Source organism: Nelusetta ayraudi, unplaced genomic scaffold (assembly GCF_046127955.1).
Source record: "Nelusetta ayraudi isolate G7.1 ecotype Tasmania unplaced genomic scaffold, CSIRO-AGI_Nayr_v1 ptg000034l, whole genome shotgun sequence".
Lineage (NCBI taxonomy): Eukaryota > Metazoa > Chordata > Actinopteri > Tetraodontiformes > Monacanthidae > Nelusetta > Nelusetta ayraudi.
In genome coordinates this window covers 1735832-1750157 of record NW_027466084.1, presented here as the reverse complement: position 1 = coordinate 1750157, position 14326 = coordinate 1735832, and the positions used below count along the sequence as shown (strand labels likewise).

General features: G+C 49.2%; 1 protein-coding gene across 15 annotated transcripts in view; it reads right to left on the bottom strand.

The window, feature by feature from the left end:
• nfixb (nuclear factor I/Xb) overlaps positions 1-14326 on the bottom strand; it is a 148872-nt gene that overhangs the window by 70006 nt on the left and 64540 nt on the right. The gene's annotated exons all lie outside the window — the stretch shown is intronic.

The following is a 14326-nucleotide window of genomic DNA, read 5'->3' as shown; positions in this document are numbered from 1 at the left end:
CCAAATTGAAGAGCGGCATATTGGTTTGGAGGAGGACTTCCATTGGATGGGGGATCATTTCTATTTTTTTTTTTTTTTTTAATTGTTCAGAATTGAAGATTTTTCGGCAACATAAAGCTTTAATTCAAGGGGGGAATTTGCAATTTTTTCTTGGGAAAGCCTCTTGTGCAAAACTTCCTTGTGAGAGCTCCTGTTCAATTATTTGAATCAGGCACTGTGCAAACATCGGAATTTCCCGTTCGTACGTTGTAAAATAAATAAAAAAAAAAATAATTAAAAAAACCCCGTTGCGTCCCTCCCCCTTAAAGTCAACAGCTCCTGAAAGTGACTCAAGGAGGCTTCGACCGGCAGAAAGACTCGATTTTACGGCTTATTACGGTTCCTAATACTACTCCGTGAAGTAACCCCACTCGCAACTGCGACACACTCGAGTCGTGTCACGCGCGCCGGGTCTCGCCTCAAACAAAACGAAACGGCCGCGCCTGCAGGCGCGCAGACGGCCTCGCAGCCGGTGCAGCCGAGTGCATCAACACGTGTCAAGGACGTTTACTTTGCTCATCAGTGTGCAGGAGATGAAAGCTGATCATCAGCGGGCCTATCGGCTTACATGAAAATAAATGTGCGTCACACACACACACACACACACACGCACAAACACGCACACACACACACACACACTCTCTCTCTCTCATGTGACATTATGTCTCTCTTTACTTTCTACCCCGCTTTCCCCTCCGCCTGCTTCTCATTCTGTACGTAGCCTTCTCATGGCTCCAGTGAGGTCATTCCTGTCTTTTTCTTTCTTTCTTTTTTTTTTCCCATTCTTTCTGAGAATGTACCCAGTAACCCCTGCCTCAGAGCGTGCGCCTTTGCATACGTATGTACGCGCTCGTGTAACAGAGCGCATACAGTGGAAGTCTGTGTGCGTGCACAGAAGTGTGTGTGTGTGTGTGTGTGTGTGCGCGCGGACGTGTGGACTTCTCCTGTGGGCTCGCAGCAATTTGAGTGCCGCTTGAAGCGGAGCGGAGGGGAGGGGTGCGGGTGGGGGGCTGTTTCAGGCTGTGGTCTAAATTTAATAACAAAAGTTTGACATCCCCCTGCATGGAGTAAAAACACTGTACAGTGCTCGGCCCGCGCTCCCTAACCCCACTATTATGACTGCGTCGCATGCGTGTTCCTGGCACAGAGAGGGTGAAGCTAAGAAAGAAAGAAAGACAGAAAGACAGAAAGAAAGAAAGAAAGAAAGAAAGAAAGACAAAATGTAGATAACTGTAAATAATCAAACTGCCCATAACATGTAAATATCTTCTTTATATAATATGTCCCCTCTCTTTGCACTACTTTTTGTTGCTGTAATTAGCAAATTTCCCCAAGGTAGGATTAATAAGGGCGTTCTATTCTTTTCTATTCTAAAAACCGGAGAGCAACAGATGGCAACAAAGACCAAAAATAAAACCTAAAACAGCCTGGAGCGAGGCTGCAAGTCCCCGAACTTAAAATAAGTGCGAATATTCTTCAAGAGTTTGTGTGGCTCCGGATGGGATGCAGCTGGATGCCGTAAATGTGGTAAGAAAAAAATAAATAAATAAAATACACGTTGGTGACTCAGTTCAGGGTTTCTCACATCAAGGGCACCGACACGGTAGACGAGAGCAGAAGTCGGCGGGACCCGGTTGGCCAAAACTGACTGTGTACTCAAGAAGACTTCAGCGGTGCCGCTCGCCGTTCCCTGCGACAGGGCCGACCGGTCCGCCCGAGAGAGAGACAGTCAACCGCAACCGGCTGGAGATCAAATATCAAACTCGCGAAGAGATCAGACACGACGACTCGGATCGGAATAAAAAAAAAAAAACTCTCTCCGCTTTGCCGGCATCTATCAGAATCTAGCTGAGCGACGGGCTAACAGGCTGATAAGGCTAGCCGACCGCTTGTCTGGCAATAGCGTTTCTGCTACGCAAAAACAAAGAGTTAATAGCGGGGCTGAGCAAGAAAGCCCAAGAACAGCCGGTCCGAAGCGACAATGTCCTTCTACCGACCCTATTGAAGTTACAAGTCCCAGTGATGGTCACATCCCAAAGGATGAGAAATGAGTTCTCCGCATTTGACCCATCATCCCCTGAGGGAGCAGTGGGCAGCAGCGGTGCCGGGCCCGGGAATCACTCACTGGGTGATCTAACCTCCCCCCCCCCCCCCCCCCCAATTCCAACCCCGAATACTGAGTGCCAAGCAGGGAGGCAATGGGTACCATTGTTACAGTCTTTGGTATGACCCGGCCTGGGATCGAACATGTCTACTATTTGCCAAATGTCTCTGTTGAAAAAGAGAAAAGTGGATGCAGGGTGCTCCAAGAGTTGTTGCTATTAAAAAAAAAAAAAAAAAAAAAAGTTTTTAAAGTATTATTATGCTGTGCTTTTACCGGTCCGACCCCCTATGTATTTTAGGTGCGGGGGGGGTTGGGATGTTGGGGTGTTTGGTAGGTGCTTTCTCCCTGTGCAGACCTGCCGCAGAGCGTCGGCTCGGCCCGCTCGGCCGCCGGCTCGCCGCTCCCGTAAAGACGGAGGAATGAGGGACCAATCTCATTAGGGGAAGATTAGGCCAAATCTGTTTGCTTGTCCTGATGCCACTGCTGCTGCTGCTGCTACTGCTGCTGCTGCTGCCGCCGCTGTTGATGCCACTGCTGCTGCTACTGCGGCTGCAAAGTGTGGTAAAATGCCACTGCCGCGGTCCTGCGCGGTCCTGCTAACACGCGCGCCAAGCAGACAAACGCACTCGCAATCTAAGCTGTTATGAGATGCTAATCGTTACTGTCAACGGTTTGGAGTGGGACAGTTAGTGGTGTGTGTGTGTGTATGTGCGTGTGTATTTGTATGGGCTTTTTTTTTTTTCCTTTTCTTTTCTTTTTTTTTTTTTTTTTTTTGGTTGGTGTGGGCCAAACCCACAAACAACTCCCAGAACACCCCCAGAGAGATGAGTAACAGGGCCGAGGACGGAGGAACCCAAACAGCCACGATGTTATGAGAGGGCGGGCGAGTGAGGGTGGGAGAGAGAGAGAGAGAGAGAGAGAGGGAGCGAGCAACAAGTGAGTAAAGAGAGACAGAGCGGGAGAAAGGGAAACACGTGAGGAGGGTTCGATGTAACAGAGGCTTTATTGTTTGCGGTTCTTTGGGGAGGGAACGGAGCGAGAGGCGGCAGAGCGAGGGGAGGAGACGGAGGGGGGAGGAGACAGTGGGAACATAACGTCAGGCGGCCCTGCTCAGCCTGCCTGCCTGCGGGGCCTCGCCGCCAAATGAGCGGCGGTGGCGCTGTAATCAGAGCGACGACGCGAGCGGCTAGCTGGAAATCATACAGCTGCGGCGTAAGATTAAACACCCCGCCGCCGCAAACTGGAGGGGAGGGAGGGGTGGGGGTTGGGGGAGGGGGGGCGGGGGGGGGGGTCAAACAGGGAGTGTGGAGCAAAAGCAGAGCTGCGTGTGCCCACTGACATCACCACACCAGTCTCGCCCTGTGATTCCGCGGCAAGACGTTGAAAAAAGCAGAAGAAGAAAAGGGAGCAAGTGAGAATCCACCTCAGAGCCTCTGATAACTTGCGTTTCACAGTGTCCGATAGGTGGCGCTAGCCGAGGCGGCGGGTACAAGAGAATTCGATTTTTGGATCCCCCCCTCCTCTCCTCTCCTCCTCCATTTTAAAATAAAATAAAGAGTCGGACCAACAGGCTGCGGTGGGGGCCAAAGAAATTAAAGTGAGGAGTCCGGGTCTTTCTCTTCTGGACGTGGACCAAAGGCAAACGCGGACGAATGAGAGTCCACGTTTGGAGAAGGTGTGGACCTTGAGGACGCGAGGCCTCAATCTGCTGCTGCAGTTCCACATCGGTGGGCTGGGGTGTGGGGGTTGGGGTGGGGGGGGCGGAACGACGCCCCGCCAACGACTAATCAATTACGCTCGCGCAGTATAGCCAGACATCATTTCTTTTTGTTCCCCCCCCCCCTCTCCACTACTCAAGGCCCCAGCAACGGTCCAGTCAGCGAAGGAAAGCCACAGACACATATGCTGCTCACTTCCTTCCTGGAAGCAGGACGACGACGCAGCAGCAGATAAACTATCTGATTAGAGGCCAACAAGTCTCTCTCTCTCTCTCTCTCTCTCTCTCTCTCTCTCTCTCTCTCTCTCTCTCTCTCTCTCTCTCTCTCTCTCTCTCTCTCTCTCTCTCTCTCTCTCTCTCTCTCTCTCTCTCTCTCTCTCTCTCTCTCTCTCTCTCTCCCAAAAGACATGGCGCAGAGGGAGAGGGGGTGGATGAAATCACCCTAACAGATGTGATTTGAATCAATATTACAGTGTACGCATGTGCCTTTTTTTTTCATTTTGGATGCCTAAAAAAAAAAGAAGGAAAGAGGGGAACTGAACCAGCGGTGGCTCAGTGGTGACTCGTAACTAGGGATGCAAATTATCGATTAATCGATTACCGATCGAAAAAACAAATGTGTAAGGAACGCATTATTTAACCCTTAAATAATGTTGAGGGTTCAATGTGACCCGTTTTTACATTAGATAACAGTAAAAACTACCTAAACATTTTTCCTCTGACTTTAAGTTGACTTCTAATGGGTCACATTTCAAAAAAAAAAAAATGTTTTAAAAGTTGCTTAAAAGTAACTTGTTCTAGGCACACAGGTATACACCCACACCCTTTAACAAAAAAAACCCTGTGCAAAAAACTTTCAATTAATTGCGACTAATTTGATTTAATCGATTAAATATTGAGTCAACAATCGATAACCGATTAATTGTTAACATGCCCACTCGTAACAAGCCAGGATTTCTCGCGATTTTAACTTCCTTTCAACACCGTCATTCGTCCCTTTTCTGTTCGCCTCCAGGTCGGAGCAATTGCCTTGATGTTAAAATAATATCAGGGGCGACGGGGGAGTCGAGGGGGCGGGGGGAATCAGCCAAGCTGTCAAAAGTGGAGTTCTAACACAAACCATCTGGTGGAACGATGGAGGTAAACAGCCGTGAAGAGACCTGGGCGGCGGGTCTAGAAAGGGAAGCAGCGAAAAGGGGGAGGAGAAACAAGCCGGGGAGCCTGGGAGAGATGGGCTGAGATAAGCCCCAATGTTACGGGGGGAGGAGCCGGGAGGAGCCGGGAGTAACGGGAGACGGTGGAGAATTGAGAACGAGCGTCGGGAGGAGGAGGAGGAGGTGGTGGGGGGCAAAAAGGTGGAGGGAGAGGAATTGGTAGGCGGAGAGATGGAGGATAGCAGGGCGAGGAGGGGCGGAGGGGGCGACAGAGCAAATGAAGGTGTTGTTGGGGTTTGGACTTGACAGAAGGAGAGGAGGAGTGAGAGCCTGCGAGTCAGGGTGTTGTGTCTGCTGCAGCAGCACGCAGGGCAACAGGAAGCAGCTCAGGTCTCCAGTCTGAATGTTGGAGAGGAAAAATAGAACGTCTCTGGTTGCTGTTAATATGAAGGTGTGAAGTGCACGGGTCGAATCAGAACCAACAGTCGGACTGTTGGGAAAAGCAGAGAAAGTACTGACCTAGTTAAATTTGTTTCGAATATGCAAATTTGACAACGCTTCCTAACTGCTATAAGGCAATTGCTTCACATAAGAGAATACAGAAAGGAAATTTAAGGAAGGAAAATGAAAAAAACAGAAAAGAAAACAAGTGACATATTGGAAAAGGAGTAAGAAGAAGCATAGCTTGTTAGCTAGCACCCCTTTCTCCAGATAGAAATAAAGCATATATATGTATTTTGACCACACATAAAAAAACGCCAACAGGCAATATGGCCATAAGATTTTTTAAATCAGACTTTTTTCATTTTAAAGAGAAATTATGCCTTTGGTGTAAAAAAAAACAAAAAAAAAAACACATGAGGAAGAACTGCCGGGGTCAGAGTAGCAAAACACTGCGGCTGGGAAGAATAAGCCGAGGTTAAAAGTGGCCATGTGGAGTACTTGGCAAACCACGAGCGCCACAGTGCAACACGTTTCGCTTTGGCGATATTGTTATTGAGGTTTTTTTTTGCCAATGCAGGCACACGGGCAAGGCCGTGCATGTCCTGCCAGCAGTTTCACACCATTGCACTTATTGTTGGCAACGGCGCCGCGCAGAGCAGAGCAATCGGGCAAAAAGACGGAGTTTGTAAAAAAAAAAAAAAAAGAAGAAAAAAAAAGGAACGCTCGCGAACAGCGTCTGATTCAAAGTAAATAATAACAATATCATCATAAAGCAAAGAAAGCTGATTTTAAATTTTCAAAAAAAAAAGAAAAAAAAAAGAAAGGAAGCTGCATTTCATTTCATAAAAAAAAAAACCCAAAACAACCCACCAACATGTTGAGGGTTAAGCGAGAGGCCTTTTCTTGCGCAATACGCGCAAATTATTTTGAAATGAAAGAGTCGATTGTTCGGCCTGCAGCAGGTTCTCCCAGCGTGCGCATTCGTCCGCTCAAACACCCTCCCGACGACGGCACGCGGGGCTACACGTTCCGTCGCACGTGTTAATTGTGCGGAACAAAAGCGGCCGGCGTTGTCTCAGAGACGATCTCGAAAGAAGTGTGAAGAGAAAAGACAGCCTGAAAGGTGTTTCATTGTTCCTTGAAATGAGTGATTTTTTTTTTTTTTTTTTTTTTGGAAGAAAATAAGAAGAAACAAATGGGAGACATTTGGGAAAGCTCGGAGGGTTTTTAACAGTCGGTTAAATTCAGTTTGTCACATCGTCGGGTCTTACCTGTAGTTGGGGACGGCAGGAAGTCGGCAGCAATGACATGAAGGAGGGGGAGAGAAGGAAAAAGGGTGACGTTAGCATCGTGGTCCCAGAAAACATTGTGGATGTGATGGGCGTTAAGTGTGGCGGCAGCTGGTGACACAGACGACTCACTTTAATACGGGCACAAACTGTGTAAAAGAGTTTCCAGTCCAATTATTCTGTACAGAAATGATATCACGCTGACTTTAACGTCGTTGCTTTTTTTTTTTTTTTTTGACGAAACACAAACCAAACACAACTTAATCCAGTCCAAGATACCCTCCGTGGCAATTAGCGCAAAATTAGCAAATATTAGCTTTGAGGGTGTAGGATAATATTGTGTAAATGTCACAGAGCTGAGATGTTGATGATGATGACACACTGTTGATCTTTCGCTAATCAAGAAGTTGTTGTAGTTTACACTATCTGGTCGAGAAGGGTTTTTCTGTTTTTTGTTTTTTTTTCCACTGTCTGGCTGATAATGCGTTCAGTCTCACTTCCTACACACACACACACACACACACACTTGTGTTTTTTTTCCCCCTTGAATTTCCAGATAAAGGGTTGAGGCGTGACCACGGCACTGAGCAGAGCGTAACAAGGATCAACATTGTAAGCGAGTGCACCGTGCACTGCAGGCGTTGCACAGGTGCAAGGAATGAAGTTAGCGTGGCGTAGTGTCGTCAGCAGATGCGTTTCCATGACCCCTGGGATTGCGCAAAACTCGCTAAAAGGTTTTTTACGCTCTCATGAGGTGGTTTTTCAGACGCACTGATATAGAGGTACATGTATGAAATACATACACGTACAAATTGTTTTATATATACATGTATAAAAGTGTAATGGAAACGCATTTACGAGTGACCAGTTCACTTCCAAGTGAAAAAAAAACAAAAAACAACCATTCTTGGCAGCAAACAAACATGAACAAACAAAAGCAACGTAATTCTCGTAAATCTCGAGGGTCGGGATTTTACAAGTATTACGGCTTAAGCGCTTCACACCATTGAATGGAAACGCCTGCAAATCGCAATTGTACTTGGGCGAACTTTCCGAAAATACCGCTTTTATTTTGCGAAAAGCTGTCATGGAGACGCAGCTAGCGACTGCCCCTCCCCCGCAAGCAGCTTCCTCTCCCTGCAGTGGCATGGCCCCTGTCAGGTGACACGGGAGCCGATGAGGCCTGACAGGAGGTCAGCGACCTCACTTTCTACTCTAATTGGTCCTTGGTGATAAACCGGCCCCCTGGGACTCGGGGGGGCGGAGGGGGACTAGCGGGGGGGCTCGGTGGACCCTCTGAAATAAGTGGGGCTGAGGTACCCGGCGGGGATATGGGAGGGGGGGTGGGGGTCGGGGTCCGTCGAGGGCCCCCTTTTCTAACTAAAGCGTTTAGTAATGCGCTAATTAATTTTAAGAGTTCAACTTCCTGCTTTTCTCGGCCTTCACTGGAAACAGATGTTTAGCCGAGAGGAGGGGAAAGGAGCGGTGTGAAGCGAGCGAACAACCTCCCTGGGGAGAAGCTGAAAGCCGGACGTCGGAAGGGGAAGAATGTTGCGGAGGGATGGACGGCCGGTCCTCTGCTGCTTTCCGACAGGTGAGGCAGACGAGAGGTGCGATTCCGATAGGAGAATTACGGCTCATGCGCTTCACGCAATCCAAAGGAAAGACACCCGCAAATCGCGACTGCACCTGGTCGAAAGTTTTGAACGATGGCTTTTAATTTTGCGAAAAACCGTCACTGAAACGCAGCTACGCCGTGTGAGGGAAGGCGAGGAAAAGCTCCAGGGGACGGAACGCGACGGAGCAAAGGGCAGGAGTGGCGAACTCGCAGTGTGCAGCCCCAGGCAGGCGAAGAAGTAGAAGAAGAAGGAGAAGGAGAAGGAGAAGAAGAAGAAGAAAAGACAATTGGCCCATTGAAAAGGTGTAGACGCGTGTGTGGTGACGCACGTCTTTGGAGGAGGCGCTGGGAAGAATCGCTCGCGGTTTAATAAAGATATTGCAACACAGGAGAACGTTTGTGTGCGCGGATGTGTGGGCGTGCACGCGTGTGTGTGTGTATGTTTGCATTGCAAGACAAACAACATGCAAATATGTAGGAGTGAGCGCTGGATAACATGAGTTTTGGCCTAGTGCGTCTGGGGGGGGGGGTCTGGAAGTGATCTGTGGCCCCGACATAAAAGGGTGTGTGTGTGTGTGTGTGTGCGTGCATAAGTAAGTGTGTGTGTGTGTTTAAAAGGGTAGAAGAAGAGGGGTGGGGAGGTCCAAAGAGGCCCCAGTTGTTGTAACCTCTGACCTTTCGGCACGCTTCAGGGCCTCCCAGAAGCCACTTAAATGCACCGTGCATGGGAGCCCCACCCCACCCCCACCTCCGCCACAACCCCCAACCCCCCCCCCCCCCCCCCCCACGTGCCACTGAAGAAGGGAGGGAGGGAGTGGGCGGGCGGGCAGGTCTCAGCTGTCATCACCGCCACGGAAGACGCGAGAAACAAGTGAACAATTTCTCACCGCCGACGTCTCTGTCGGAGAGCGCAGGCAAAGCAAACACGCACACACACACGCACACACACACACACACACACACGCACACACGCACACACGCACACACACACACACACACACACACACACACACACACACACACACACACACACACACACACACACACACACACACACACGTTTGTTTGGCCTAATCAATCTTTAACGTTCCATTTCGCCGTTGAGCCGCTTCAAATTAAACCGTTGTAGCCTCGGAGGAAAAGAAAAACTATCCCAATGCGTGCCGTGCCGAAACTATTTTAATGGCCTCATTGTCCTAACAAATCAAATGGAGCCTCATCAAACGAGGCATGGCGCGAGTAAACAGTTTTGTTTTTTTTCGCGATTAAAAAAAAAAATTGTTGTCTGTTACAAACGGCGGCGGCGATAGAAAAGCCTTCAAACTTCCCGATCTTAATAATCAAGCACTTCAATGCAGCGCATTTAGTTTTCTTCCTTCGTTACAGAATATTCATATATATGTATATATATACATATATATATATATATATATATATATATATATATATATATATATATTTATACAGTCAGCCAAAATAATGTATGTACACATCTGGAAAAGAAGAACTTGCCTTCAAAGACTTCAAAGCCAACTCTATTCAGACGTCACAAGATTGATACGAGTGACCTCTGACCTCTGCAGGTACAAGAGGTGCTCACAGCGGTGGAGGCCGCTGGCCTCAAACTTCTGCAGGTTTCTTCTGCCGAAGTGTGCATACTTTATTTGGGCCTGCTCTGCGTAAACATAGGTAACCTTTTCAAATTGGCGCTCGAGCTGAGATGACCCGACGCCTCTTTAAAGTGAACTGAACTCTGCTGCGTACTGCTCTCCTTCAACTCTTCCCAGCGACAGCGCCTCTTTGTCTCAGCACACGGCGGAGGAGTTTCCTCCTCGGCGGCCCCGAGCCCGACACATTTGGTTTTCATGGAAAAAAAATTTGGGACCTCGACTGGGAGATTAAGATAAAGCTCTGCGACCGGAGAGCAGAGATCTGCACACAGCAGTTTTTCTGGAGGGGGGGGGGCTGGTTTAGAAGGTAAAAGCCCCCCCCCCCTCCCCCAACTAAAACATTCCTGCCTTGCGCTTCATGTGGGGGGGGGAGACGTAGAGGTCAGCCCGGGTCGCGACGAGAATCGCAATTTCTTATGGTTTTTTTTTATTTCTATGACAGCCCCCCCGAAACGGGGAAAGAGAAGAGAGACAGAAATGGCTGCTGCCTCTCTTCTTTTCCGACCTCGCTCACCGTCTTCCTCCTCTCCTCTCCTCTCCTCTCCTCTCCTCTCCTCGCCACCGAGCGCGTGTGTGGTCTGACTCGTCAGGCCCCTGCGGTTTAGCCCTGACCCGGGGAGTATGCAGCGCGGTGGGCCAAGCGGGGGTGGGGGGTGGGGAGGTAGGAGGGGGTAGTTGGACGAGGGTGAACTGCCAGCAGCGGAGGAAAGCAGATATGACCCGCGAGCCCGTCAGCCCTCAGCGAGAAAACAGACCCGGAGACCCTGTGTGTGTGTGTGTGTGTGTGTGTGTGTGAATATATAAATATATATATATATATATATATATATCTACAGTATTTACAAACACACACGCACACTCTTTAACTTTAAGATCAATCAATCGGTCAGTAAATCAACCAGTTATGCAAAGGTTTCTAATGTTAAAAATAAAAGCTTTGCAAAAGCTTGTTTGTCTGCAACGGTTTAGCTAGCTTGTTATATTTGAATGCATTTATTCATCAGCATTACTCTGTACATATGACATACATAACTTTTCCAATAGGCACCTGCGCTGATATGATCTAATGTTTCTTTAACGTTAAGCTAAGCGGTAGCAAGAGCACATGTCATACTAATCCCACCCCCTCGCTATCCTTAATAGCCCCTGCTGCTATTTCTGACCTGTGCGGCGACCACCTGACACTCGACAGGGGTCACTGGCCTTCATTACGCGCGCAGCCCGTCCCAGTCAGACACGGATCAGCCGGCCCGGGAGCGCTTGGAGGGAATTCCCTCCCCTTTTCCAAGCTAGCTTCCCCCGCGAGTGGTGTAGCGAGCGGAGAGAGAGAGAGAAAAAAAAAAAAAAAAAAAAAAAAAAAAACGCTTCCAAAAGACAGGCGAGGGCGGACTCTCGCCTCGCGCTCATTTGCTTTGGCTGCGCGTGTCAGCAGGCGGCCGCCACCTCGGCCAGACCGGCAGCTTCCCTGGGTTTTCCTCTGGCCCGGAGACGGGGAATAAACAGCCAAAAGCGCGAGAAGCAACAGCAACAGCGACGGCGAGCTCGCCGCCAGCAGCTCCTTTTTCACTGGGAGCTGGAGGGAATAAGTATAGCCAGTTTGTGACAAAGACTGTCAACAACAATCTCTTATACCTTTTTTTTTAAAAAATTTATTTATTTATACTGGACATATTTCTATATCAAACTATACTAATAAAAAAAATTGCCAGGATATTCCTATTTTTTTCTCCCCCCAAAATTTAGTTGCGCTTTGTGACAATAAAAGAATTTGAGTCTTGGAAGTTTAAAATCAACCAATCGGGTCAATCAGCTGCTTAGTTATGCAAAGTTTTTTTTACATTAAAAAAAAAAAAACATTGCAAAAGCTTGTTAATGTAGGTCTGAACCGGTTTAGCTTGTGTCATTTTAATACTTTTATTCATCAGCACACACACACACACACATATATATATATATATATATATATATATATATATATATATATATATACATATATATATATATATATATATATATATATATATATATACAGTATATGCATAAGTATCTGCATATCTCATAACAGCATCCCAGACACTATTGAAATACTACACTGACCTGAAGCGTTTTTGGCTTCAAGTCACAGAAGCAAAGTCAACTGTTGCGTCTTCCTGCGTGACGCTAACTGATCCGAAACTCTGCCAACAAACTCATTGTTTGCAGTTAATTTGCCGTTCTGAGGCCTCAGAGGAGGAGGAGGAGGGGGAGGAGGGGGAGGAGGTGGAAGTGACACAGCGCAAACCGGGGCAGCCACCTACACCAGGCTGTGCGCCCCACCCACCCCCTCCCCCTACCCCTTCCCCCACCCTCCCGACGTCCCCCCACCTCCTCGTCCGCTCTGCGGTTTTTCTCAGTTGCAATTTGTAAAAAGCAGCAACTCCCTGGCCAGCGAGTAACAAACAAATGATGCAGATCATTGCTGGAGGATGACTGATAGCAGGGCCCAGCCTGACGGGACGCTCGGGGCGAGGAGTTTGTGAGTTTGTAAGCACGCATGCACGCACACACCAGACGACGGTGTGGTCGAAAATGGGGTTTAGCTACTTAGTCTTTCATTTCCTGCTAAAGACATCAGCGCTGTGAATGTTACACAAACAAACTGACCGAGCATATTGGTGATCACAACTGGCGACAACCCCCCCACCCCCGATCAAAAGATAAAATAATTTAAAAACAAATTGGGTCGATTTATTTACTTATTTTTTTGTAATTTGGTTGCCGCGCTCAACAGATTGAGGAGCCGCGCCAGTTTGGTGCGTGCGTCACCATCGAGTCGCACATGTTGGAACTGTCATATCAGTCATCTGCTCACACACACACACACGCACACAGGCACAGAGTGAAATATGGACTCAAGCTGTTGAAAGCTCGAGTATAGAAGCGATGTTGCGGCCGCTGCGACGCAGGGACGGCCCCTCGTCTTCCAACCGTCGGCCTCCGCGCTCCTGTTTTGGTTGCCTGCTTTGCCAGGGCTCCCAGGACGGCCAACACATGTTGGCACGTGCGCGCGCACGTGCGCGGCATTGCGCATCGGCTGGGCGGGGGGGGGGGATGATTCGCAAAGGTGAATTTTGTAAAGAGGGAGAGGAAGGTGGAGAAGAGGAGGAGGAAGGAGAAGAGGAGGATGAAGGAGAAGAAGAAGAAGAAGAAGAGAAAGGAGAAGAAGAGGAAAAAGGAGAGGAAGAAGAAGAGGAGAAAGGAAGAAGAAGAAGAAGGAGAAGAAGAGTAAAAGGAGAGGAAGAAGAAGAGGAGAGAGGAAGAAGAAGAAGAAGAGGAGAAAGAAAGAAGAAGAAGGAGGAGAAGAGGAAGCCGTCTCTCCCAGGATTATTAGTTCCTGTGCGACTAAAGGCCCAGAGGGAGGTGGCAGCGGCCCCGTAATGACAGACACCATGAATCCTGGAGTCAATGAGCCTAACAAATGTTAACAATGCAGCCCCCCCCCGACCCACCATCAGCCCCCCCCGACCCACCATCAGCCCCCCCCGCCCCACGCCCCCCCCCCCCACAACCGCCGGGACCATTGTAGCAATTAGTATAATGAGTGTGGTTTTTTTGCTGGTAGGTAATCACATACTGTATGGCGCAGCCCTCAACCCCGGCACCCCCCTCCCCACACACACACACACACACACACACACACACACACACACACACACACACACACACACGGGGCCCTCTGCTTTGGTTTCATTACAGTCGTCCCCTCTTAACAAAAAGGGAGAAAAATCCACTCACTCCCACTTGCTCCCCTTTTGCTCTCCGTCTTGCTCGCGAGCTCTCCTCCTAACTCCTACACCCTTCCTTTCCGCTCGGCTCGAACCTAAACAAAAGACACATCTGGTCTGTCTCTTAGCCCCCTACGACCCCTCCCGCCCCCCCACCTCTCACTCTCTTTCTCTTCTAGCTCCCGACTCTTGGGGAGCGGTGGTGGTGGTGGTGGTGGTGGGGGGGGGTGTCTTCTTTTCCCTCCGCTGGTTCTCTGGGGCGCGAGGTGGGCCGAGAGGGGGGTCTTTGTGCGACGGCGGCCACTCGAAGGGACGACTGTCGGCGGAGGCCACCCCCCACCCCCACCCCCGCCGCCGCCGCATCCCACCGACTGAGTCGGAGTGTCGGAGTGTGCAAACTCCCAGACACCCGACTGTACTTTAAGCCGGCTTAGTGACGATCTCACATCCTTTTGTCCGAACCCCTCCCCCCGCCCCCCAGGTTCAGACAGCAGAAGTTTTCCCAGCACGCTGCGGCTCCGCCGCTC